General features: G+C 47.1%; 1 protein-coding gene and 1 non-coding gene across 4 annotated transcripts in view; both read left to right on the top strand.

The window, feature by feature from the left end:
* Positions 1-25456, top strand: part of GFI1B (growth factor independent 1B transcriptional repressor) — a 52425-nt gene that overhangs the window by 15942 nt on the left and 11027 nt on the right. For 2 of the 3 annotated variants that reach the window (XM_063635742.1, XM_055270594.2), the window contains exon 1: positions 23540-23687. The gene's annotated coding sequence lies outside the window, so the exon portion shown is untranslated. Of the gene's footprint in view, positions 23688-24112; positions 24664-25456 lie in introns of those variants that run through there. The other variant, XM_055270596.1, reaches the window with a different exon arrangement.
* Positions 8099-8160, top strand: LOC129479945 (U7 small nuclear RNA). The gene has a single exon (XR_008656868.1). It is a non-coding gene; the product is annotated as a U7 small nuclear RNA (small nuclear RNA).

Here is a 25456-nt window from a genome sequence, read left to right as displayed (position 1 = left end):
CAGCCTCTTTCAGCTTTTTAAATATGTCATTCCATTGTCTCTTAATTGACAAAACTTCTGAGGAGAAATTTGTGGTAATTCTTACTTTTGTTCCTTTTTTTCTGAAGGTAATTTAAATTCTTAATATAAACTGATCGGTTGACTGATTTGAAATCATCCTGAGTGTATTAGTAAGAGTTCTCCAGAGAAGCAGAACCAACACAATGTGTGTGTGTGTGTATGTGCGTGCGTGTGTGTGTGTGCGTGTGTTTAAGGAATTGATGCACGTGATTTTTGAGTCTGGCATGTCCAAAATCTGCAGGATGGGTTGCCAGGCTGAAGACCTGGGAACAGAGAAGAACCACTGTTGCAGTCCAAGTCCAAAGGCTGTCTGTTGGCAGAATTCCCTCTTGCTTGTGGGAGGTCAGTCTTTTGATCTACTCAGGACTTGAATTGATTGGATGAGGCCCACCCACATAGTGGAAGGCAATCTGCTTTACTCAAAGTCCACTTATTTAAATGCTCATCTCATCCAAAAACATGTTTGACCACACATGTGGCCACTATGGCCCAGACAAATTGAGACGTAAAATTAGCCATTATATCGAGTGTCTAGGAAAGCAAATTTCTTGGCCTCTTAAACTATGGTTTTCTTGTTGTTTTTTAAACCATTCTAAGGTAAAACTTTCTTCTTCCAAAGAAAACCTACTTTTATTATTATTATTTTTTTTTGGCAAAGAAAAGCATTGATATAGATTAGAGAACTGTCATTTCCGTGAATCATCTTCTAAAAAGCCTTGCTTAGCAGGTAGACCACAAAATTTAAAAATCATGTGTCAGCATAGGATATGAATGTTGGCAAAAGTGACTGGCTGCTCAAAAAATCCCAGGAAATATCCTAAAGGTGCCAGTCCCAGACAGAGATTCCAGGAACCCATGGATGCTCTTCCATCCTTCCCTGCCAAAGTACAGCAGTTTGACTTCTCCAAGCGCATCCTTTAAAATGTACCACCTGTTGCTGGATTCATTCAAAATAACACATATATTTCAGGCCTTCCCTTTTTGGGAAGAATTTTGACCAAAGAATGCATTAGACAACTAATGCTGTCTATTGCTGTGGAGCAATTAATTCTGAAATGTAGAGTTATTAGAAACATAGAATTGGAACACCACCACCTACTATCTCACAGTTTCTGTGGATCAGGGATATGGGTGTAGTTTAGCTGGGTCCTGTGGCTCAGGGCCCCTCACAAGGCTGCAATCTAGATGTCAGCTGGGGCTACAGTCATCCCAAGGCTTGACAGGGGAAGGATGCACTCCCAAGCTCACACACAGTTGTTGACAAGATTCAGTTCCTTGTCATGTGGGCTTTTCCATAGGGCAGCTCACAATATGGCAGCTGGCTTCCATCAGAGAGAACAAAAAAGAGAGTGCAAATAAGATGGAAGACACGGTCTGTCATAACCTAAGCCTGCAAGTGTGCCATCCCATCACATTTTCTATCCTTTTCTTTAGAAGGAAGTCACTAGGTAGTCTCAGTGAGTGCCTAAGGAAGTTACTGCTCACTCCCAATGAGAGGGGACCACACAGGTTGTAAATTTCAGGATTCAGGCATTTTTGGGGGTGATTTGCTTCCAATGCTTAGCACACAAACGTGCATGGCCTGGAAAACACCTTTCTCTAACGGCTGCGCTAACACCTCCAGACAAAATAGCAGATCTTTCTCTGGTCCCCATAGTACTCTTCTGTTCATACATCTACCATCCTAGTCATCACAGTAATCATGTAGCAGCTATGAGGAGTTGCTGTGAGACCATATTGTTCTAAGCACTCTACATGTATTAAGTGAAGAGTATGTAGTCGTTTATGTGTCAATGCAGAGAAGCACTCATTCATTCAACAATGACATACTAGCATCTCCTCTGCACTTCTTTGCTGGGCATGGGGGAACTCAGTAGTGAACAAGAGAGAGTCCCCAGACTCAAGAATCTCATGAAGACCCAGGATGGGAGATAGAGAAATACAAGCACAATTATAATACAACCCAGAACATGTTGTCATAGCATAAGTAAAAGACACTTTAGTAGCAGACACTCAGACCATTTTTGTTGGTGGTAGCATTTCAATTCAGATATGAAGAATAAGTGGCAGTTAGCCAGGAAAAGAGAAAGAAAGTTAGAAAGCAGGAACATGTATAATAATAACAAGAATGAGAAAGCCAGGAGAGCTGAGAAGCAACTAGCATGGCTGTAACCAAGCATGCTGGGGAAAGAGAGGCAAGAAATACTAATGTCAGCCAACAGGCAACGTGTATTGAGTACCGAGCAGTTTCCTATGGTTTTGCTTGCATATATTTACCTTCGGAATAATCCTATGCAGTAGGTGTAATTTTACAGGTAAGGAAACTGAGTCAGAGAGACTTGCTCCAGTCACCAGATAATGAACGTCTGAGTTATAACCACTGGAGACACAGCAGGGGCAGATCACGAGGGGTCATGTGAAGGTGTTTGACCCTGATACTCAGCTCAGTGAGGAGCCTTGAAGGATTTTAATTGGGTTGACATGGGCTGGGGTGTGGAGAATGGGGCCAGGCCAGAAGGCAGGGAGGGGCCGTTTAGAAATGGGATGCAGTACTCCAGGGGAAGGGTGATGACAGCCTGGATTAAGGTGGCAAGACGGAAGGTAGAGGAGAAAGAGGATGTGTTAGGCCGTTCTTGCGTTGCTACAAAGAAATATCTGAGACTGGGTAATTTATAAAGAAAAGAGGTTTAATTGGCTCACAGTTCTGCAGGTTGTACAGGAACCATAGTGGCATCTGCTTCTGAGAAGGCTTCAGGAAGCTTCCAATCATGGCTGAAGGCAAATGGAAAGCAGGCACGTCACATAGAGAAAGCATGAGCAAGAGACAGCGAGGAGGTGCCACACATTTTTAAATGACCAGCTTTCATGAGAAGTCATTCACTATCAAGAGGACAGTACCAAGAGGATGGTACTAAACCATCCGTAAGAAATCTGCCCCCATGATCTAATCACCTCCCACCAGATCCCACCTCCAATATTGGGGATTACATGTCAGCATGAGATTTGGGCAGGGACACACATCGAAACTATATCGGAAGGCGAACTCAGGATTTTAGCTAGGGTGTGGGTGGTGCCATTCCCTGAGACATGAGGTGGGAACTGGGCTGGGGAACATGGGCTGATGTCACTTTGGGACCAGCTCAGGTGAGATGCCAGAGAGACAGGCCCAGTGGGCATGGATTTGGAGTTTAGACTTGAAGGCAGAGGCCAAGTTTTGGGAAGTGCCGGCATTCAGAGGGTAAATGAGAGACGAGGAGAACTGGCCATGGAAGCTGAGAGTGTGCAGTATGTGAGCCGGGCCCTCTGGTAAGGACAGAGAGGGCTGGCCTATTGGGATTCTGGCTCTGCAGCCAAGCTGTGTGGTCCTGGGTGAGTCTCTAAGCCTGTTTCTCCATCTGTAAAATGGAGATGACACCAATACCTTAAATTCCCAGCTCAGAAGGTTCCCAGGACAGTGACATGGTTTGGCTGTGTCCCCACCCAAATCTCATCTTGAACGGTAGTTCCCATGATCTCCATGTGTCATGGGAGGGAAACTGTGGGAGGTAATTGACTCATGGGGGTGGTTCTCTCATGCTGTTCTCGGGATAGCGAGTGAGTTCTCATGAGACCTGATGGTTTTATAAGGGGCTTGCCCCACTTTGCTCGGCACTTCTCCTTCCTGCCGCCACTTGAAGAAGGACACGTTTGCTTCCCCTCCTGCCATGATTGTAAGTTTCCTGAGGCCCTCCCAGCCCCGAGGAACTGTGAGTCAAACCGCTTTCCTTTATAAATTACCCAGTCTTGGGATTTCTTCACAGCAGCGTGAGAACAGATTAATACGGACAGTCTAGTGAGAGACACACGTGAATACATAGGCAGAATGCCCACGCAGTGTGAGCACTGAGTAAATATTGTTATTGTTGATACCTGCTATATTCATTTCCCAGGACTGCCATAAGGAGTTACTGCAAACTGGGTGGCTTAAAACAACAGAAGATTATTCTCTCACAATTCTCTAGGCCAAAAGTCCCAAACCCAAGGTGTCAAGTCAGCAGGGTTGGTTCCCTCTGTACGTTCCAAGGGAGCAGCTGTTCCCTGGCTCTTTCTGAGCTTCTGGTGGTCACCGGCCATGCTTGGTGTTCCTTGGCTGTGGCTGCATCAGCCCAGTCTCTGCCTCCATCTTCATGCAGGCTTCTCCTCTGTGTCCCTCTGTCTTTGCTCCTCTTCTTATGAGACCCCAGGCATTGGATTAAAGCCCACCTCAACCCAGTGTGAATTCAGCTGAACCAAACTACATCTTCAAGGACTCCCTTTCCAAATAAAGTCACATTCTGCGGTTCCAGGTAGACATGAATTGGGATGAGGAGATAATTCAGTCCCCTATACCAGCTGTCAAGGAGCATGGACCCAGCAGATGACATGGGAAGGACTGATCCTACCCTGCTCAAGGCCAGGTCAAGCCCAGAACCATCCTACAAAGTGCTGCAGGAGAAGGACGTCAAAATCAGAGTGACAAGGGCAACTTACTGGTGAGGGGGAGACTCAAACTTTGCTTCTGGTTTCATCAAGAATTTGATCAACGGTGGTGGGGCAGATGGGCTTTACGACAGTAGGACCCAGCTTGAGCTGAAGCAGGGAAGCAAGACCACAGAAGGCTTGCTTGCTTTATAAATGGTCAGGTGTTGGGAATAGGAGGCAAGAAAAGTCACGTATGAAGGACCCTGGGCTAAATAAGCAGCCTGGGCTGTATCTGTAGGCAACGCAGAACCCCTAGAAGTTTGTGAGTTCAGGAAAGAAGGAAAGAGCTGTCTGTTGAATGTTGGCAAAAGCTTCATCTTGACATTGATGCCTGCCAATTTTATTTATTTATTTATTTATTGAGACAGGATCTCACTCTGTCCCTGGTTGGAGTGCAGTGGCGTGATCATAGCTCACTATGGCCTCGAGCTCCTGGGCTCAAGTGATCCTCCCACCTCAGCCTTCCAAAGAGCTGGGAATATGGGCATGTACCACTACACCCGGATATTTTTTTTATTTTTATTTTTTTAGAAATTGGGCCTAACTATGTTTCCCAGGCTGGTTTTGAAGTCCTGGTCTCAAGAGATCCTCCCACCTCAGCCTCCCAAAACATTGGGGTTACAAGCATGAGCCACGGAGCCTGGCTCAATTAAAATTTAAAATTCTGGGTGTTTTGTCTCCTTGGGCAGGCCACTTCCTCTCTCAAATTCCTGATCACGTCTCTACACACCCCCAGCAATAAATTGTGCAGGGCCACACTCCGCAGCGTGTTGGATGTTAAAGAGTTTCATGGTCACCGTGAGACCATTTCTCACTCCCGCAAGCAGCAGCATTCACAACTAGAGGTTTTATTTTAGCTGCGCCTCCCCTGAAGCATATGCAGTGACCATTTGGAAAAAGATAAAGTTAGATCCCTCTCCACACCCTACACCAGAAAAAACTTTAAGTGTCAAAAGTGAAATCATACGAGTGCTAGAAGAAAACACGGGTGAATTCTCTGTAATCAGGAGTGAAGAAAACCTTTCTAAAAATGGCTGAACACTCAAAGACAATAGAAGACAGATAAGTTAGGTGACCTCAAAAAACCAAAGCAAAACAAAACAAAAACCTTTTGCATGGTAAGAAGAAAGCAAGCAAAGCAAAGTCAGAAGATAAATGATAGAAAACTTTTGCAACTTATATCACAAACGGCCTCTCTAATATACAGAGAACTATTATATCACAACCTTAATTGTGATAAGTCAATTATTTGACAAAAAAAAAAAACAGACAAAAGGCATGAATGGAAAGTTTTCAGAAAAATGTAAGTGACCCTAAGACATATGAAAAGACAGCCTTACTCAACATAAAGGAAACACAAATTAAAACTACCCTAGGATGCCTTTCTTCCTGTCCTATCAGACTGGCAAAATGCCTCTCTCTCTTTTTTTTTTATTGAGACGGAGTCTCGCTCTGTCGCCCAGGCTGGAGTGCAGTGGTTCAATCTCGGCTCACTGCAAGCTCTGCCTCCCGAGTTCACACCATTCTCCTGCCTCAGCCTCGCGAGTAGCTGGGACAACAGGTGCCCGCCACCACACCCGGCCAGTTTTTTGTATTTTTAATAGAGACGGAGTTTCACCGTGTTAGCCAGGATGGTCTCGATCTGCTGACCTCGTGATCCGCCTGCCTCGGCCTCCCAAAGTGCTGAGATTACAAGTGTGAGCCACCGTGCCCGGCCAAAATTCCCCAAATTTGACAACCCACCTTGCTGGCAAGGCTGTGGGAACAAATCTACACTTCTGGGAGTGGGAGGACAGAACGGCACACCCTCTCTAGACAGGAATTTGGCCATATCTAAGGCCATTATGTGTGCATGCTTTCTTTGCTATGCATCTTCCCTACACACCTACACCTACACGTGCACACACACACCCCTACACACACACATGCATGCATACAGAATTGTTTGTTTTCTTTTTTCTTTTTTTTTTTTTTTGAGGCAGAATCTCACTCTGTCACACAGGCTGGAGTACAGTGGCACCATCTCAGCTTACTGCAACCTCCACCTCCCGAGTTCAAGCAATTCTCGTGGCGAAGCCTCCCGTGTAGCTGGGGCCACAGATGCGAGCCACCATGCCTGGCTAATTTTTTGTATTTTTAGTAGAGACAAGGTTTACCATGTTAGCCAGGCTGGTCTCAAACTCCTGACCTCAGGTGATCCACTCACCTCAGCCTTCCAGAGTGTGGGATTACAAGTGTGAGCCTCCTCTCCCGGCCCATAAAAGATTCTTTCTTCTCTCTCTCTTCCCTTCTCTGCTATCGTGGTGTGTGTTTGACTCTGCTTCTCACTATGTCTTCTCAGAAGACTTTGAGGATTAAGTGATTCCTGGCCAAGAAACAAAAGCAAAATAATCCCATTTCCCAGTGGAATCAGATGAAAACTGGTAATCAAATTAGGTACGACTCCAAAAGGAGATATTGAAGAAGAACCAAGCTGGGTCTATAAGGAATTACACATGAGATGACACACATATTATGTTATATCAAGGTCACCATCATCACCGTATCAAGCTGAAAATGTCACCATATCTGGACAGTTTGACATGTTTTATTAGGAATACATTTTTGACAAGGTGCAGTGGCTCACGCCTGTAGTCCCACTACTTTGGGAGACCAAGGTGGGTGGATCACTTGAGGTAAGGAGTTTGAGGCCAGCCTAGCCAGCCTGGTGAAAACCCATCTCTACCAAAATACAAAAAAAAAAAAAAAAAAAAATAGCCAGGCATGGTGGCACGGGCCTGTAGTCCCAGCTACTTGGGAGGCTGAGGCAAGATCATCTCTTGAAGCCAGGAGACAGAGGTTGCAATGAGCTGATACGGTGCCACTGTACTCCAGCCTGGGCAACAGAGTAAGACTCCATCTCAAAAAAAAAAAAAAAAAAAAAAGGAATCTATTTTTTCTCTTTGTTTACATGTTGTGCACTAGTAGGCTGAGTTCAGTAATACATATATGAGAACTTTCATTTCAAAAAAATATTATTGGTCGGGCGTGGTGGCTCACGCCTGTAATCCCAGCACTTTGAGAGGCTGAGACGGGCAGATCACGAGGTCAGGAGTTCAAGACCAGACTGGCCAACATGGTGAAACCCCATCTCTACTAAAAATACAAAAATTAGCGTGTTTTGGCACGCACCTGTAGTCCCAGCTACCCGGGAGGCGGAGGCAGAATAATCTCTTGAACCTGGGAGGTGGAGGTTGCAGTGAGCCAAGATTACGCCAGATGCATTCCAGTCTGGGCGACAGAGACAGATTCCGTCTCAAAAAATTATTATTGTTATTATTATTTTCGCTTGAGATGGAGTCTTGCTGTCACCCAGGCTGGAGTGCAGTGGCACGATCTCGAACTCCTGATCTCAGATGGTCCAGCCACCTCAGCCTCCCAAAGTGCTAGGATTATAGGTGTGGGCTGCTGCACCCGGCCAAAAAAATATTTCTTATGGCATTATCTGCAAAAGTTGAATATTGGAGACAACCCAAATGTCAATTAATAGGGGACTGATTAGTGTTACAATTCTTTTAGAATTTGTCTAGCAGGCTTTCTGGTTTTTGCCCAAAAGCCTCTAAAAAAGTTAAAAAAAGAAAAAAAATAGGGGACTGATTGAATAAACTATGGCGTGGTAAGATGCAGAGAGAAAAATGAGAATTTTGTCAAGAACCAAGATTTCCAATGTAAGAGAAAAGAGACACAAATATAAAATCAAGTATTTTTAAAAACCTATAATGCAGGCTGGGCATGGTGGCTCACACCTGTAATCCCAGCACTTTGGGAGGCCAAGGTGGGAAGATCACCTGAGGTGAGGAGTTCAAGACCAGCCTGGCCAACATGGTGAAACCCCATCTCTACTAAAAATACAAAATTAGCTGGGCATGGTGACGCACGCCTGTAATCCCAGCCACTTGGGAGGCTGAGGCAGGAAAATCACTTGAACCTGGGAGGTGGAGGTTGCAGTGAGCTGAGACCACGCCATTGCCCTCCAGCCTGGGCAACAAAAGCAAAACTCCATCTCTAAATAAATAAATAAATAAATAAAAACCTATAATGCTGAGAAATTACTTAATGGGTACAATATACATTATCTGGTGATGGATACACTAAAATACCAGACTTCACTACTATGCAATCTATGCATATAACAAAACTGCTCTTGGACCCCCTTCACTGTATACAAACAAAACCCAGTAATGCTAAATTCAAACCGAGAATATCAATAGGAACTTCTGAAAATTGTCTGAATCAAAATGGAGCCACTTGTATTAAAAACCCTGACAAAAAGAGCCGGGGAAGGCCATGACGGGTGGGTTCTCATGCATCAATGCCTGGTCATAATCACTATCACAAAAGATTTTGCAAAAACCACGACCTCGCACAAAGGCCATCACAATTCTACACACACAAAGATACTTCTGCGAGGACATCTGCCCAGCAACTGCCCTTCCAATCTTGGACTGTGCTATCCTTGTTATTGATCCTTGTAGCCAAGGATAATTATCTCAAAACAATTCTTCTTCCTTTTTTTTTTGGATGGAGTCCCAGGCTGGAGTATAGTGATGCGATCTCGGCTCACTGTAACTTCTCCCTCCTGGCTTCAAGCTAGTCTCCTGCCTCAGCCTCCCGAGTAGCCGGGATTACAGGCACCTGACACCATGCCCGGCTAATTTTTGTATTTTTAGGAGAGATGGGGTTTCACCGTGTTGGCCAGGCTGCGCCTCATTTTTTCTTTAAGAACCTTTGCCTTCCTTTACCTCCCAGAATATGTACATATTAATAATTTATTATGGCACCCATGTTCCCATTGCAATGCCTATACCTGAATAAACATTATTTTCTTCTAGAGAGTCTTTCTCTCTGTTTGTTGTTTAGATTGACAAAGTCATAATTACAAAAATAAATAAAAAAGCATCCATTTCCTAGTTCTGAACACTGAAACAGCTCAGAGGCAGGTGCCCAGTAACAAGAGCTCCTGGCCATGGCTTTAGATCCCAGCCCTCACTAAATAGAACTAGGCTGAAAGAAATGGCTGCTTCCAGAAATGCAGCAGGGGAAGTACAAGTGGGTCACCTTCTTGTGTTAGAAAACACGGACATGCTCGAAGATTGATGCGGAGATGTCAGACCCATACAGAAAGCAGCCTGGATGTGCTGTCCGTGTCAAAATTTGAGGAAACTGTAGTGGGTTGAATACTGGCCCCCCAAAAAGATAGGTCCAAATCCTAACCCTCAGTACCTGTGAATGTCACCATATTTGGGAAAAAGGTCTGTGCAGATGTAATTAATGATCTCAAAATGAGACCATCTTGGATTAGCCAGCTGGATTCTAATCCAATGTCCCGTGTCTTTATATAAGACAGAAGCAGGAAAGACATAGACATGGAGTGGGAGGCCCCATGAAGGCAGAGGCAGAGATTAGAGTGGCGCAGCTGCAGGCCAAGGAATGCCAAAGATTGCCTGCAGCCAGCAGGCACCAGGAGAGAGGCCTGGGTCAGCTCATCCCTCGGAGACTCCAGAAAGAACCAATCCTGCCGACACCTTGATTTCCGACTTCCAGCCTCCCGAATGGAGAGGCAATACATTTCTGTTGTTTTAAGCCACCCAACATGTAATTGTTATAGTATCCACAGGAGCCATAAAATAGAATTTCTGCAATTTAATGTAAAACGTTGAATAAATAAAAATCCATGAGTTCTGGCGCATGTTTACCTATGTAACAAACCTGCATATCCTGCACACGTATCCCAGAAATTAAAATTAAATTATTTAAAAAATCCACGAGTTCATAGCAATGCTGAAGTTTAAGGGGGAAAAGAGAATAGACAAGAAAAATAAGCCAGGCACAGTGGCTCACGCCTGCTTTCTCAGCACTTTGAGAGGTCAAGGCAGGAGAATTGCTTGTGGTCAGGAGTTTGAGACCAGCCTGGGCAACCTAGTGAGACCCCATCTCTACAAGAAATAAAAAAAATTGGCCAGGTGTGGTGGCACGTACCTATAGTTCCAGCTCCTCAGGGGGCTGAGGTGGGAGAATCACTTGAGCCCCAGGAGTTGAGGCTACAGTGAGCCATGATCACACCACTGCACTTCAGCCTGGGCAACAAAGTGAGATCCTGTCTCAAAAAGAAAAATAAAAGAAAAGAACAAGAAAAAAGAAGAAAAAAACCCAATTACATCACCTTGCTATGAACATCAGCAATTAAGGAGAGAAGACAAATCACTTACACTTTCATTTTTTAGAACTGTGGCTCATCCCCAGCTAATGAGAGAAAGCTCTTCTTTACAGATAATAAATGTACAAGGAATGATAGAATTGGAAGAATAATAGTTTTGAAGCCACCAGTGATGTAATTGATTATAGCAAGGAGCCGCAGTGGATACTGAAACCAGTAGGGGAGGCTGTGGAGAACAGGATATTTGCTTGGCGACAAAGTCCTAACCCGCAGATTGCTTCTTAATTCAGTTACGATGGAGAGAACTGGGTGTCACCACTTTAACCAAACTCAGCATCACTGAGGTGGGACGACCTATTGTTAGATACCCCCGATGCAGTGAAGCCCACAGCATCACCTGTGAAGTATCCGTGCCTAAAACATCTCATCTGAATCCAATCAAGCCTAGGCCCTGACTTCCAAGACACGGTGAGGTCTTGAAAATAATGTTTATTCAGGAATAGGCATTGCCATGGGAATATGTGTTCCAAGACACAGGGTGCTAGGGTTTGAATGTCCTCTCCAAAACTCATGTTGAAATTTAATTGCCATTGGGAAGGAATTAAGAGGCAGGGCCTTTGACAGGTGATTGGGTCATGCCCTCATCAGTAGGTTAATGCTGTTACCATGGAGAGAATTAGTTCTTTGGGGAGGGAAGTTCAGCCCCCACCCATACTCTCTCTGTCTGCAGTGCTTGTCTGCCCTTCTGCCTTTCTCCATGGGATAACGCAGCACAAAAGCCCTCACCAGATGTGGCCCCTCAATCTTCCCAGCCTCCAGAACTGTGAGCCAAATAAATCTCTTTTCTTTATAAGTGACCCAGTCTGTGGCATTCTGTTATAGCAGCAGAAAATGGACTAAGACACAGCGGGTGGAGGAAGAGGTTAAATGGCACCATGACAAAACAATGAGAAAATCCCAAATGCTGAACCTTCTACCGGACTGGCCTGGGCTCTTTTAGGGGGAAAAATGATTATCAAAAGAAAGGGGCAGGGGGTGCTGTTCCATCATGAAGGAAGCTAAAGACATAATACACTCATGCAATGCTTGCAATTTGGCTGGATCCTGATTCTAAAAGAGCAACTATAGAAGAAAATGGGGGGAAACTGCAAAAATGTCCATATAGACTGGATATTCAACAACATTTGGGAACTATTGATAATTTTCTTAGGTACAATAATGACATTGTAGTTGTGTGATTATGTATGAAAGCAATATCCTTATGTTTAGGAGATATATGCTCCAGTATGGGTGAAATGTCATGATATCTATTATTATATATATACACATATATACATATGTGTGTGTGTGTGTGTATACATATTTTTCTTTCTTTTTTTTTTCTAAGATGGACTCTTGCTCTGTCACCCAGGCTAGAGTGCAGTGGCACAATCTTGGCTCACTGTAACCTCTGCCTCCGGGTTCAAGCGATTCTCCCGCCTCAGCCTCCCGAGTAGCTGGGATTACAGGCATGTGCCACCACGCCCGGCTAATTTTTTTTTTTATTAATTTTTTTTTGCACACAAAACAATAAACATTTTCTAAAAATACATACAAACAAAAAGATGCATATCAAACATATTAGGAAGGTTGCACATGGGAAGACGGGGAATAGAAGTGGGGGGTGGGAATTAAAAAAAATAAATGAGAGAAGGACTTTGTATGGATCAATGATAATAACTCAATCCTCTATTTGACAAAGAAGAAGGAGAAGGAAGAGGAAGAAAAAGAAAGTGGGATAAAGGAACAGAAAGGGAGGAAAATAGAAAAAATTAGAGTATGACTCCAGGGTAGACCTGTTTTGTTGTCGCTGGGTTGGTTGGTTGGTCTGTTGTATTTTTCATATGTTTCGCCACGTTGGCCAGGCTGGTCTCGAACTCCTAGCCTCAAGTGATCAACCCGCCTCGGCCTCCCAGAGTGCTGGGACTACAGGCGTGAGCCACCACGTCCAGCCCCCACATTGCGTATGGCCTCTGTGGTAGACCTCCCAGACGGGGCGGCCGGGCAGAGGTGCTCCCCACATCCCAGATGGACGCCCGGCTAATTTTTTATATTTTTAGTAGAGATGGGGTTTCACCATGTTGGCCAGGTTGGTCTCGAACTCCTGATCTCAAATGATCCACCTGCCTTGGCCTCCCAAAGTGCTGGGATTACAGGCGTGAGCCACAGTGCCCGGCCATTCTTTCTTTTTCTTTTTTTTCTTTTGATTTGAGACAGCGTCTTGCTCTGTCACCCGGGCTGGAGTGCACTGGTGATCATAGCTCACTGCAGCCTCTATCTCCCAGGATCAAGTGATCCTTCTGCCTCAGCATCCTGAGTAGCTGGGACTACAGACGCATGCCACCACACCTGGCTAATTAAAAAAAATTTTTTTTTAGTAGAGACGAGGTCTCACTACGTTGCCTAGGCTGGTCTCGAACTCCTGGGCTCGAGCAATCCTCCCACTTCAGCCTCCCAAAGTGCTGGGATTACAGGTGTGAGCCACTATGCCTGGGCTGCAATATATGTATTTTTAACGTTTTATTAAAGTAAAATATAATTGTACACACTTAGATATGCATAGGGGACAGAAAGCATATTTGGCAGATGCTAACTATTGTTGAATATAGGTAGTAGATATTGGGGTGTTCATTAGATAAGATTAATTCGCTTTTTTGCTTGAAATTTTATATAATATAAATGTTAAAAAATATTTGAAGGTCAAAATATAATTAGAATATTCGGTAAGAAGAGTCTGAGATCCTAATCGCAAGGTAGGAACATTCCCTGGGTTCTAGATCTTACTTCACCCCCCTGTACCTCTGCTTTCCCCATCTGTGAAAATGAAGGCCTCAGAGGCATGGAGGTTTTGTGGTTTTTATCAATTAATTGTTATAAAGTACACAGAACATACAATTTATTATCCTAATTATTTTTAAGCGTATAGTTCAGTGGCATCGGCTTAAGTACGTTCATATCATTCCACAACCACTACCACCACCATCCATCTCCAGGACTTTTTCATCTCACAAAACCAAAACTCTGTCCCCACTAAATACAAACTCCCCACTCGCCTGTCCCCCAACCCCCGGCAACCACCATTCCACTTTCTGTCTCTACGATTTATTTTATTTTATATATTTTTTGAGACAGAGTCTCACTATCTCCCAGGCTGGAGAGCAGTGGGACGATCTCGGCTCACTGCAACCTCTGCCTCCCGGGTTCAAGCGCTTCTCATGCCTCAGCCTCCTGAGTAGCCGGGACTACAGGCGCGCACCGCCAGGCCTGGCTAATTTTTTTGTATTTTTAGTAGAGACTGGGTTTTGCCATGTTGGCCAGGCAGGTCTTGAACTCCAGACCTCAGGTGATCCGCTTGCCTCAGCCTCCCAAAGTGCTGGGATTACAGGCATGAGCCACTGCGCTCGGCCTGTCTCTATTATTTTGACTACTCTAGGTGACTCCAGTAAATGAAATGACTGTATTTGTCTTTTTGTGACTGGCTTATTTCACTTAGCATAACGTCCTCGGGGTTCATCCAGGTTGTTGCCTGTGTCACAGCCTCATTCCTTTCTAAGGCTGAATAATAATACTCTGTCGTATGGACAAACCACATTCCGTGTATGCATTCATCTGTCACGGATACTTGGGTTGCCTCTACCTTTTGGCTGATGTAAATAACACTACTGTGAACACGGGTGTGCAAAGATCTTTCAGTGCGTTTGGGTCTATACCCATGCATGGGATTGCTGGAACTGGGTGCGATGATTTGTAAAGGACTCTTTCCTGTTTTCCAAATGAGCTTATTACAAGTGCCCCTTTAAAACTGCAAACCATTCATCTTGCAGAAATGCGTTAACAGACCACTTTCACAAGCCCACTCTCCCCAGCGTCTCCATCATCCTTGGTGAAAGGAACCTCTTTTCATCACCCCGACTCTCATGGGTTGCTAAAAAGCAGCAGGAAGAGAACAATGTGCATCCTTCAGGGGAATTTTCATGAAACACTTAAAATCTCCGAAGGCAGCTGGTACATGCAAAATAGATGTAAATCGCGTGCAAATCCTGGCTGCTGGAGGGCTCCCTGGTGTTGATCCCCCCACCTCAGCCTCCCGCCTTCCAGCACATTCTTAGTGCTGATCAGTGTTGAGATGGAACCGCATCGATGGGAGAAGACAGGGATCTTTCCCAAATGGGTTTTTTTTTTTCCAAGTCTTCTGCAAAGGGGTGCGCATTCTCTGAAGTCTCCCCACAGTGCTCTTCATTTCCTTATATGTTCCTTTGAGGCGCTGCTTCCTGGGTCTGGAGACTGAAGCTAAGCCCTGGGTCCAAGCCTCCCTGACCCAGACAGGAGACAGGGCCTCTCCCCATCAGTAGCCACAGCAAGCTCCTCTGTTTGCTGAACCTGCCCAGACACCAGGCCAGCACCTGCTGGGGGTGCTACTCGAAGGGGCTTGACTGGAGAGGTGAGGACCCACTGGGAGATTTGCACCCTCCTAAGGCTGGCTAATGAACACCCACACACACACACACACACACACACACACACGCACACAGAGAGAGAGCTTGTTGGGAAGAGCACAGAGTTGCATGCATCCACGGCCACACTTCCTGATCTGTAACGTGCAGTGTGGTGCTCATCAGAAAAGGTTGGCTGGGGGGGGGGCGTGTCTGTGCCCTAGTGGATCAGGCGGATTGCCCCTACTTATGTGGTTGACCATGGTGCCAGCCCTGCCTGAGGGTTGGTTCTTGGTTTTCCATCATATGCTCCGTAATTTCCTGCGGCAAAATGCTCCAAAAGACTAAGAGATGAGGCGTATAAAGCCCCTCCACCCTGTCTGGCCCAGGGTAAGCTTCAACAAACTTTCATTCGCTCCTCCTTCATCTCTGCAGCCTCAGAGTGGGATTTCCATGAGTCTCTATGGAGAACACCAATGCGGAAGTCATCAAGAGTTTATGGGGCGGTAACCAAATGTCAGGTGTTTCATTAATAATCAACCTGCCATGTAAATTAGCACCACTCACCCATTAAGAATCAAGCCGACATCACCCAACCCTAACCCTGCCGCAACCAAGACTGCTCTTAACCATCCAGTTAAAGAGACAAAGGGCAGAGTTTTATAGTCAGCTGTTGAATATTTCTGCTGAGAAATAATAACTCACTATTTTGCCCAGGCCAGTCTTGAACTCCTGGGCTCAAGCAACCCTCCCACGTCAGCCCCCAAAGTGCTGGGATTATGGGTATGAGCCACTGCGCCCAGCCCAGATGGACTTCTCAATCTTCTTATTTCCTAAATCTAGAAGTGGGGCCCATGGGTTTGACACCCCTGCCAGGGTTTCTGGGGGGCTTCAGGCAGGCCTGTGGCCTGAATGCTCTCCTGTACTTCGCCTGCACCCAGAGTCCCTGACTCCCACCCAAGATGCCTGTGTCCCCCCACACTCCTTCCATGCTTCTCTGAGGCACACCAGCCATTTCGAGAAGTGGATGCACCCCAAACCTCACCCTATGGCCTCCCACCCGAATACTGCCCTTCCCCATCTGAGATTCCCTAAGGCAGGAGGGTTGAAGGGTTTAACTTCCAAGCTGGGGGAGTTGTCATCTGCCATGTGGTTACTCAAAAGCAAAGGGTCAACGTGGATTAACTTGAATTGAAGCATTATAAACACATACACGTGTCGTCAAGAGAGGGAAAGGGAAGCCGGGAGGGAAAGGGAAGCCGGGAGGGAAAGGGAAGCCGGGAGGGAAAGGGAAGCAGGGAGGGAAAGGGGGCAAGAGAGACAGAAGGAGAGAGAGAAAGAAACAAGAAAAATAGACTTCAAAAATGTTACTATTGGTCGGGCATGGTGGCTCACGTCTGTAATCACAGCACTTTGGGAGGCTGAGGTAGGCAGATCCCTTGAGGTCAGGAGTTCGAGACCACCCTGGCCAACATGGCAAAACCCTGTCTCCACTAAAAATACAAAAATTAGCTGGGTATGGTGGCACGTGCCTGTAATGCCAGCTACTAGGGAGGCTAAGGCAGGAGAATCATTTGAACCAGGGAGGCAGAGGTTGCAGTGAGCTGAGATCATGCCACTATACTGCAGCCTGGGTGACAAAGCAAGACTCTGTCTAAAAAAAAAAAAAAAAAAAATTGGGGTTGGGTGTGGTGGCTCATGCCTGTAATCCCAGTACTTTGGGAGGCCGAGGTGGGCGGATCTCTTGGACTTAGGAGTTTGAGACCAACCTGGACAATAGAGCAAGACCCTGTCTCTACAGAATTTTTAAAAAATAATTAGCCAGGTGGCCAGGAGTAGTAGCTCATGCCTGTAATCCCAGCACTTTTGGAAGCCAAGGCGGGCACATCACTTGATATAAGGAATTCGAGACCAGCCTGACCAACATAGTGAAACCCAGTCTCTACTAAAAATACAGAAATTAGCTGGGCGTGGTGGTGGGCGCCTGTGATCCCAGCTACTCGGGAGGCTGAGGCAGGAGAATCACTTGAACCTGGGAGGTGGAGGTTGCAGTGAGCCGAGATTGCACCACTGCACTCCAGCCTGGGCAACAGAGCTAGACTCTGTCTCAAAAACAAACAAACAAAAATTAGCTGGGTGTGGTGGCATGTGCTTATGGTCCTAGCTACTTGGGAGGCTGAGGCAGGAGGATTGCTTGAGCCCAGGAGGTCGAGGCTGCAGTGAGCCATGATGGAGCCACTGCACTCCAGCCTGGGTGACAGAGTCTCACTCTGTCTTTTCTCAATGAAAAAATAGTTAATGGGGATGGGACAGAGGTGCATATTCTTTTTCTTATTTCAACTCTGATCATATATTACTCTTGTGATTTAAACAGCAGGTATCTGTACACAGATAATTATTTTCACTTTTTTCAGGCTGGTTTTTGTTCGAGGAAAGGTAGGCAGGAGTGCCACTGTGTGGTGGGACGGTGAATTGCTTCCCGTGTGGAGCGGAGCGCCTGGGTCGTAGGGCGGGGAGTCGGAGGGCAGTGCCAGCCCCGATGACAGGCAGGGTTTGCAAGCTGGCTTCCCGCACGTCGACTGCCTGCAGCCCCCGGCAAGGAGCCTGGACCTGGAAAGAGGTCCTTAGCCGCCGATGACCAGGTGGACGTTTCCTACTTGGCCTGCTGCGCACTGCTGTCCACCCTTCAGCACACTCGCAGCGGGACAGAGCCAGTAGGCACTTTTCTGGCACCAAGATGTACATAGAGCAGACGGGCCCCAATGCCCAGCCGGCTCTCTGGGAGCCCCTGGAGGGCAGGGACCACCGGGTCCATTGTCCCATTCCCAGGACTGTTGGGTTCAGCTCATGACCGTCACATTCTGTGGCTGTTCTGGGCCAAGGTCAGAAGCTGCCCAAGTTCACACAGCTGATGCCTGGGACTGTCGTAGCCCTGGTGCCACCCAGCACAGAATATTCACCCCCAAGCTCCCACGACCCCCGCACAGAGCTTCCCCAGCCACCTGCACCTGCCGGAGCTGTCCTTATAGAGGGCCCGTGGTCTGGCCTTAGCAGTGGTGGTTCCCACGTATTCAGCCCTGCTGTGGTCCCTGCAGGCCAGCGGGTGCCGAGGCCCGGCCCACGCCCGTTGTCCACAGACAGAGGACCCCATTGACGTTTTTGCCCTTAAGAAACCACCAGTCTCACCGGAAAGCAAGTGCGGCCCCATGAGTAACCGAGCAAGACAGGAATCCAAGGGTTGTCACGGGTGGGCCAAATCCTGTAGACGACAGGTGACTCCCTGGATTGTGGGGCGTCTGGGAGGGCTTCCTGGAGGCGTTGAGAGCTGGATTGGGCTGTGAAGGAGGGGGCTGAAGAGAAAGAACCATTCAGACAAGGGGAACAGGTGAGGCAAGAAAGGACACAGCATATCCAGGTGATAATGAGAGGACAGGTAGAAGGTAGAAGGTAGAAGCCATGGCCCCAAACGCCTCTCTGGCCTTATTCTGTTTAATGACAGCTGTTGTTCCCGCTCAAACCCACCTCTTCCTCTACGCTTAAGTCCTCGCGGTTTTGGCAGGAAAGTCTGCCAGCCCCGGCCAATGAGAGGCCCATATCCCTCCCCCTGGCCACAATGATTGGTGCTCGGATGTGCTTGTGACCAGGCTGGACCAATCAGAGTCAACCCTAGCAACCTTTCTGAAACAATTGAGGAGGAATCTCTCTTTCCACTGGGGTTCCTAGGCTCAGAGATAAGAGCCGGATAAAGTGGGTAGAGATCATGGCGTGAGGATAAGGCCAACACAGAGGGAAGCAAAGCTGAGAGATGGAGAGAGAGTCATTCATTCATTCATTCATTCACTCTGTGAAGATATCATTAGTGTCTCCCAAACACTGCTCTAAGCCCTGGAGAGTCTAAGCCCTGAGCTGTGTGCCTGGAAAAACAATTTCTGCTCTTGTAGCATTGACATTCCTTGGGGGAAGTCAGAGCAATAAATAAATGAATTAAAGGATAGGAAGATGGCTGGGTGCGGTGGCTCACACCTATAATCCCAGCACTTTGGGAGGCCGAGGCAGGCAAGGATCACCTGAGGTTAGGAGTCTGAGACTCTATCTCTACTAAAAACACAAAAACATTAGCCAGGCGTGGTGGCGGGCACCTGTAATCCCAGCTACTTGGGAGGCTGAGGCAGGAGAATCTCTTGAACCCGGCAGAAGGAAGTTGCAGTCAGCCGAGATTGCGCCACTGCCCTCCAGCCTAGGCGACAGAGCCAGACTCCATCTCAAAAAAAAGGAAGATAAGCAAGATATTTTCAGATAAGTGTGAATGCTAAGAAGAAAGGGGTGGGTGAAGGAATAGAATGTGACTGGGGTGGGGAGGTCCTACTTTAGTTGAAGGCCGAGGAGGTCTTTCTGCAGAAGTAACATTTCCGCTAAGACCTGGATGACAAGAAGGAGACAGCCTTGGGGAAATCAGAGAGTTAGGCCATCCAGGCAGAGGGCACGAGAAGTGCCAATGACCTGAATGAGTGAGATTCCAGACAGTATCATTTGAGCATCTGGATCCAACCATGTCAGAAGCTGAAAATTTTCTGTGACATGAATTAATTGTTTCATTGTTGTTATTAAATGAGTTTAAATTGGGTTTCTGAGCTGGGCACGGTGGCATGCACCTGTAATCCCAGCTACTCAGGGGCTTGGTAGGATTGCTTGAGACCAGGAGTTCAAGACCAGCCTACCAGCCTGGGCTACAGAGCAAGACCCCATCTTTTCGAAACTTTCTGCAACTCACATCTGGAAAAGTGCCGTTATTTGAAAGGGTGCCGACATTGTGAAAAACATGGAGTACCGATCTCTGAAGCTGAGATTTTTGTCCTAAAGGTAAAGGGAAATTATTGAAGGTTTTTAAACCAGGGAAGAATCTTCCCGATCTTTGTTCTTTTTCTCTCTCTAGGCTCAGCTCTCAAATGTCCTAACCTTCCCTCCCCTTCCTTCAGTCTCTGAGTTTCTTCCCTAATGAACTTGGCTGCTGTCGGCTCCCTTCAGGGGACCTCCAGCTCTTAGCACATGCTGTTCCTCTTTGAGACACTTTTGCCTACCTTCCCGCTCCCAACTAACTTAGCCTAGGCATCAACTTAGATATCACTTCCTTCACCAACCCCCCAAGCCTGGGTCCATTTCCAAATGCCCCAGGCTTCTTTTGTATACTATGTTTATATCACAGCGCTCGTCACCCCAAATTGTAAATTTCAGGTTGCTCTTTCCTACCCTCTAGACCAGGAAGGAACATGTAAAGTCCAGCTGTTGTTTGAAACCCCAGCATGTGGTGCCTTTTGTGGGCACTCGATACACATGTGATAAGGGAGGGAAGGATAGAGCTGATACACGAAAGGTACCCAATGATAACTGTTAAATGAACTGTTAATGGGAATGCGGAAGTGATTCAGCTCTTGGGAGAGACTAAATGAAGGTGTTGACTCCAGGGCTGCTCACTAAGGGAAGTGCTGGTAGCTTTACAGGCAGCCCTAGAGGGGACACAGAGCATGGGAAGTCCAGGGCTGTAAGGGCCTGGGTGAGGCTGGCTGGGGACTCCTGGCTTCAACTGCTATGCCAGGGGACTGGCTGCCTGGCCGCTTCTCTCCCATCAGGGGGAGCCTGGGTGGCTTCATCTGCAGGCTGGTGCCTGGTCTGGGTCTGGGAAGGCCGTCCCTGCATCAGTTACTCATGGGGGCAGGTAGGGACCCTAAAGTGGGATTACAATCTTAGAACAGCAGTTGAAGTGCAAGTGCCTGGTATAGCAGCTTCCTATCAGAAAACACCCTAAACAAGTGGAGGAAGTGTTTGGTGAGATAAACCATGAAACACGCGGAACCATTAAAGATGTCAATAAAGGCTGCAAATGAATTAGGAAGCACTTCCATAAAATCATGTTTCACGGAAAATGACACGCTGGTTTACAGTAGCAAAATGTGGGTATGTGTGTATAAGGAAGTGAGAGCGTGAGGAAACTGGGGACTTGTTGACTTGGAGAGGATGTTTTAAGTTTTCTGCATAATGACAAACAGTTCTAGCTGATTGTTGGCAATGTGCAAAATCCACAGAATACTCAAGATGTGTCCCTGGCTGGGCGCAGCAGCTCATGCCTGTAATCCCAGCACTTTGGGAGGCTGAGGCAGGAGGATCACTTGAGGCCAGGAGTTCAAGACCAGCCTATTGTGAATAGTACCACTATAAATGTAAGCGTGCAAATATCTCTTCGAGTCTGCTTCCAATGATTTTGGGTCTATACCCAGAAGTGGATTCACTCACTTTTGACATTGCATTCTCTGAACTCTAGAGGAGACATTTGAGAACTTCTAAATTTCAAATAAAAATAATGATTTAGACCACCCTGGACAACATAGCAAGACCCCATCTCTAAAAAAAAAAATTAACTAGGCATGGTGGTGCGCCTGTAGTCCCAGCTACTCAAGAGGCTGAAGCAGGAGGATCTCTTGAGCCAGGGAGGTCGAGGCTGCATTGCGCTATGATTGCAGCACTGCACTCCAGTCTGGGCTACAAAGCCAACTCTTGTCTCTAAGAAAATAATAATAATAATTTTTTTGAGACAGAATTTTGCTCTTGTTGCCCAGGCTGAAGTGCAATGTTGCGATCTGGACTCACCGCAACTTCTGCCTTCCGGGTTCAAGCAATTATCCTGTCTCAGCCTCCTGAGTAGCTGGGATTACAGGCATATGCCACCACGCCCAGCTAATTTTGTATTTTTTGTAGAGATGGGGTTTCTCCATGTTGGTCAGGCTGGTCTTGAACTCCCGACCTCAAGTGATCCTCACTTGCCTCGGCCTCTCAAAGTGCTGGGGTTACAGGCGTGAACCACTGTGCCCGGTCAATAATAATTTTTTAAAAAGATGTTTTTTCCACCAAGAGAGGCCACAGGGCTGGGAGCAGTGGTCTGCTGTCTGTGGCCTGGGGCTGGGACTGACACCCCAGCATTACTGAGGCCTGGTGACCACAGGGTTGTGTCCTCCTGGCTGGAGCTCTAGGGCTGGCCCAGAAGAAAGACCTCGCCTGAAACACCCATTTTTCTTCATTTTGAACCTTGGACTTGCAGTTTAAATCGGGGCTTCCTGTCACCAGACTTGTTTTCTTTATGAGGGAAACATAATCTCTCCAGCACCCGGGCTGGAAGAGCAGGCAAAGTAGCCTAACAGTGCTCCGTTTGTGGCGTTCTCATCTTATGCAAAACCTTCTGAAATAAATCAGTCATCCCGCAAGCGGGAGGAGGCGGGGGCCAGAGGAGGAAGGAGAAGGTGGGGAGCCAGGGGATGGGACGGCCTGCCAAATAGGAAGAAATGCCCCAGCCAGCTCAGCCAAGCTTTCCCGTCCTCACTCCCCGCCCCAATCAATGGGACACCCCAGAGGCCCCCATTGGCCTCCCCATCACTTTGTCTGCCACCAGAGGGCGGCACACGCGGGCTCTGGCACCTGGCCTTCAATCTGTATGGCAGCTTCAGCAGGCCGAGCGTCTCCTGGCCTCCGAACTCACTGCCACACCTCCAGGGTGCCTCTACCCGCTCAAAGGTCATATCTGGGGGAAATGCAAATTTGATGTTTCTTCTGAAATGTGACCTCTGCAAGGACAAGAGGGGCCTCTCTGCATGTGGCCGGCTCGGGAACTAGGGGCTTTGCACGAGCCTGGCTCTCACAAGCCTCAGGGTGCTGAACTTGGGGAGGGAGGGATGGGAGGAGGGAGAGAGGAGGGAGGCAGGGAAAAACGGGGAAAAAAGGAGGGAGGAAAGGAGGGAAGAGAGAGAGAGGAGAAGAGGAGAGGGAGGGAGGGAGGGAGGGAAGGAAGGAGGGAGGAAGAAGGAAAATAAGGAAGGGAAGGAAGAAGGGAGGGAGGGAGGAAGAAAGAAAGGAGGAAGAGAAGGAAGGAAAAAGGAGGGAAGGAGGGAAGGAAGAAAAAAGGCAAGAGAAAAGAAAGAAGAAAAAACCAAAGAGCGATGACCTCTCTATGCAAAATCGAGTTTTATAAGTTAGCGCTTTTTTTAACTTTAATTTTTAAAATTTAATAATTTAGCCATCACTTTCTTTTTGTGCAGATGTTATTCAAAATTTCCAGCGAAATTCTGAATTTCTCTGCAGAGAGAAAGCGTGCCGCTCCAAGTGTCGAGGGTTAGAAATGAGAATTCGAAGTCTTGTGTCCTGGAAAGTTTTGATAAGCAAATACGGCTGAGCTCCCGCGCTCTCTTCATTGGCTGCTTCTTCACCGCCAGATTTTGACACAAATAATCAGATTGAAAATCAGGGAGGGGAACAGAAGAGGAAAAACACACAGAGAGACAGAGAAAAAAGGAGAAGTATCTATTTGTGCAAAGAGTCACACAGTTGACAGAGTGGAGGCCAGTCCCGAGAGAAGCTTTGCAGTTCCCACCTCGGGAAGCTCCGGTAGAACCCAGGCCAGGGACAGCTCCGGGCAGGTGAGTGCTGGAGGATGCGTTTCTGCGCTTTTGTTTTGAAATGTGCCTGTGCACCGCAGGTGGCTTCACAGCAGGCTCCCTGGCTCCTTCTGCAGTCCTAGGAAAGGTGAGCTGGGCTGGAAAAGCTCTGGAAGGCAAGGAGCCAAGGGAGAAACAGGGTGAGGACGTAGCCTCGTCTGAGCCACTGTGCTAGGAATTGCACCTTTGCCGGCTGCACAGAAACACTTTTCAAAATTTGATTTTGGGCTGACAGACATCACCTTCGGGCACAAAGTCATACCCACAACCCAGCTGTCCTGGGGACCTGGGCAGTGCTCAGGGAGACACACTTCCAAGTGCCTGAGTTGTGTTCCCCCTCGGAGACAGTCCCAGACTTTGGGGACTTGACGAAAGTTCCTGGGACACTTTTTTTTTTTTTTTTTTTGAGACAGAGTCTCACTCTGTCGCCCAGGCTGGAGCGCAGTGGTGCGATGTCACTGAAACCTCTGCCTCCCGAATTCAAGCGATTCTCCTGCCTCAGCCTCCCAAGTAGCTGGGATTACAGGCGCGCGTTACCATGCCCGGCTAATTTTTGTATTTTTAGTAGAGACAGGTTTCACCATGTTGGCCAGGATAGTCTCGAACTCTTGACCTCAAATGATCCATCCGCCTTGGCCTCCCAAAGTATTGGGATTACAGGCATTAGCCACTGCGCCCAGCCAATTCCCGGGACACTTTGAGAGTCAGGCGCTCTCCCCTCCAGAGCCTACTAAGGGGAGATGACAGGGCTGCCCTCTCCCACACACTGCCCAGGCTCCAGGAACAATACGACCGACCATGGAGAGGTACTGTTTCAGCTCTGCTTTCCCTGTGACTGTTGTTAGCCCTTTCCACCTATTTTTGGAGAAAAAAACAAGTTTAAGTGTTAAGGCATCTGGGGAGACATATTCACTCTAAAATAGGACTTGTGAAGAGGAGGTCTGCAGAATTGCCGTGGGTATGTGCCTGTGTACATTTTTCTGGGGAGAAAGTCCACAGCTTTCATGAGTTCTTAGGGAGCAAATTCAATTACAATCTGTGGGCATGAGTCTGGTAGATATTAGAAGCTAGCTGAGCTGCACCTGACCGCCTGGACGCGCCTGCATGTTTCTTAGTAGGCAACAGGTAGAATATTTCTTCCAAGTCTAGCAAAGTGTCAAGTTTCTTGTCCTCAGAAGTATTGCAGAAGGAATTCTTTGGACAAGAAAATGCGTAATTCCCCTTGCTCTTTCTGTCAGATTTTGGTCTTCCCGAAGAGAGTTCTTGGGGAACATTGGAGAGCTATACCTGGTTTAGGTTTGATTAATGGAATCACTCAAAACCAGTGCAGACCATTGCCCCAAAGCTTTCAGGAGGGCAGGGTAGGGTGGGTGGGAATCTTATTGGACAGTACAAGGATTTTCAAAGGCTCTGGGACCAGATGGCTCCAGATCACCCAGGGAAAGCAGCCTGATCAAATGGGATTCTTCACTGTCTGTGCCACAATATCCAGACCCTTGGTTGAAACAACAGCAAACACCACCCACTCTTAGTCTAGAGAGAGGCTTTTCATGTGTTCCTTGCCAGGAATTCAAGCCAATGGGAGCTGCTTTAATCTATAATATAGAGATATGCAGAGTTTCATTCACTCGGTTGTCTTTTTATTTTGATAAAATACATATAACATAAAATTTACCATTTTAGCCATTTTCAAGTATACCATTCAACGGTATTAAGTACATCCACATTGCTGTGCAACCATCACCACCATC

The sequence above is a fragment of the Symphalangus syndactylus genome, chromosome 3 (assembly GCF_028878055.3).
Source record: "Symphalangus syndactylus isolate Jambi chromosome 3, NHGRI_mSymSyn1-v2.1_pri, whole genome shotgun sequence".
NCBI lineage: Eukaryota > Metazoa > Chordata > Mammalia > Primates > Hylobatidae > Symphalangus > Symphalangus syndactylus.
This window is presented reverse-complemented; position numbering and strand designations above follow the sequence as displayed.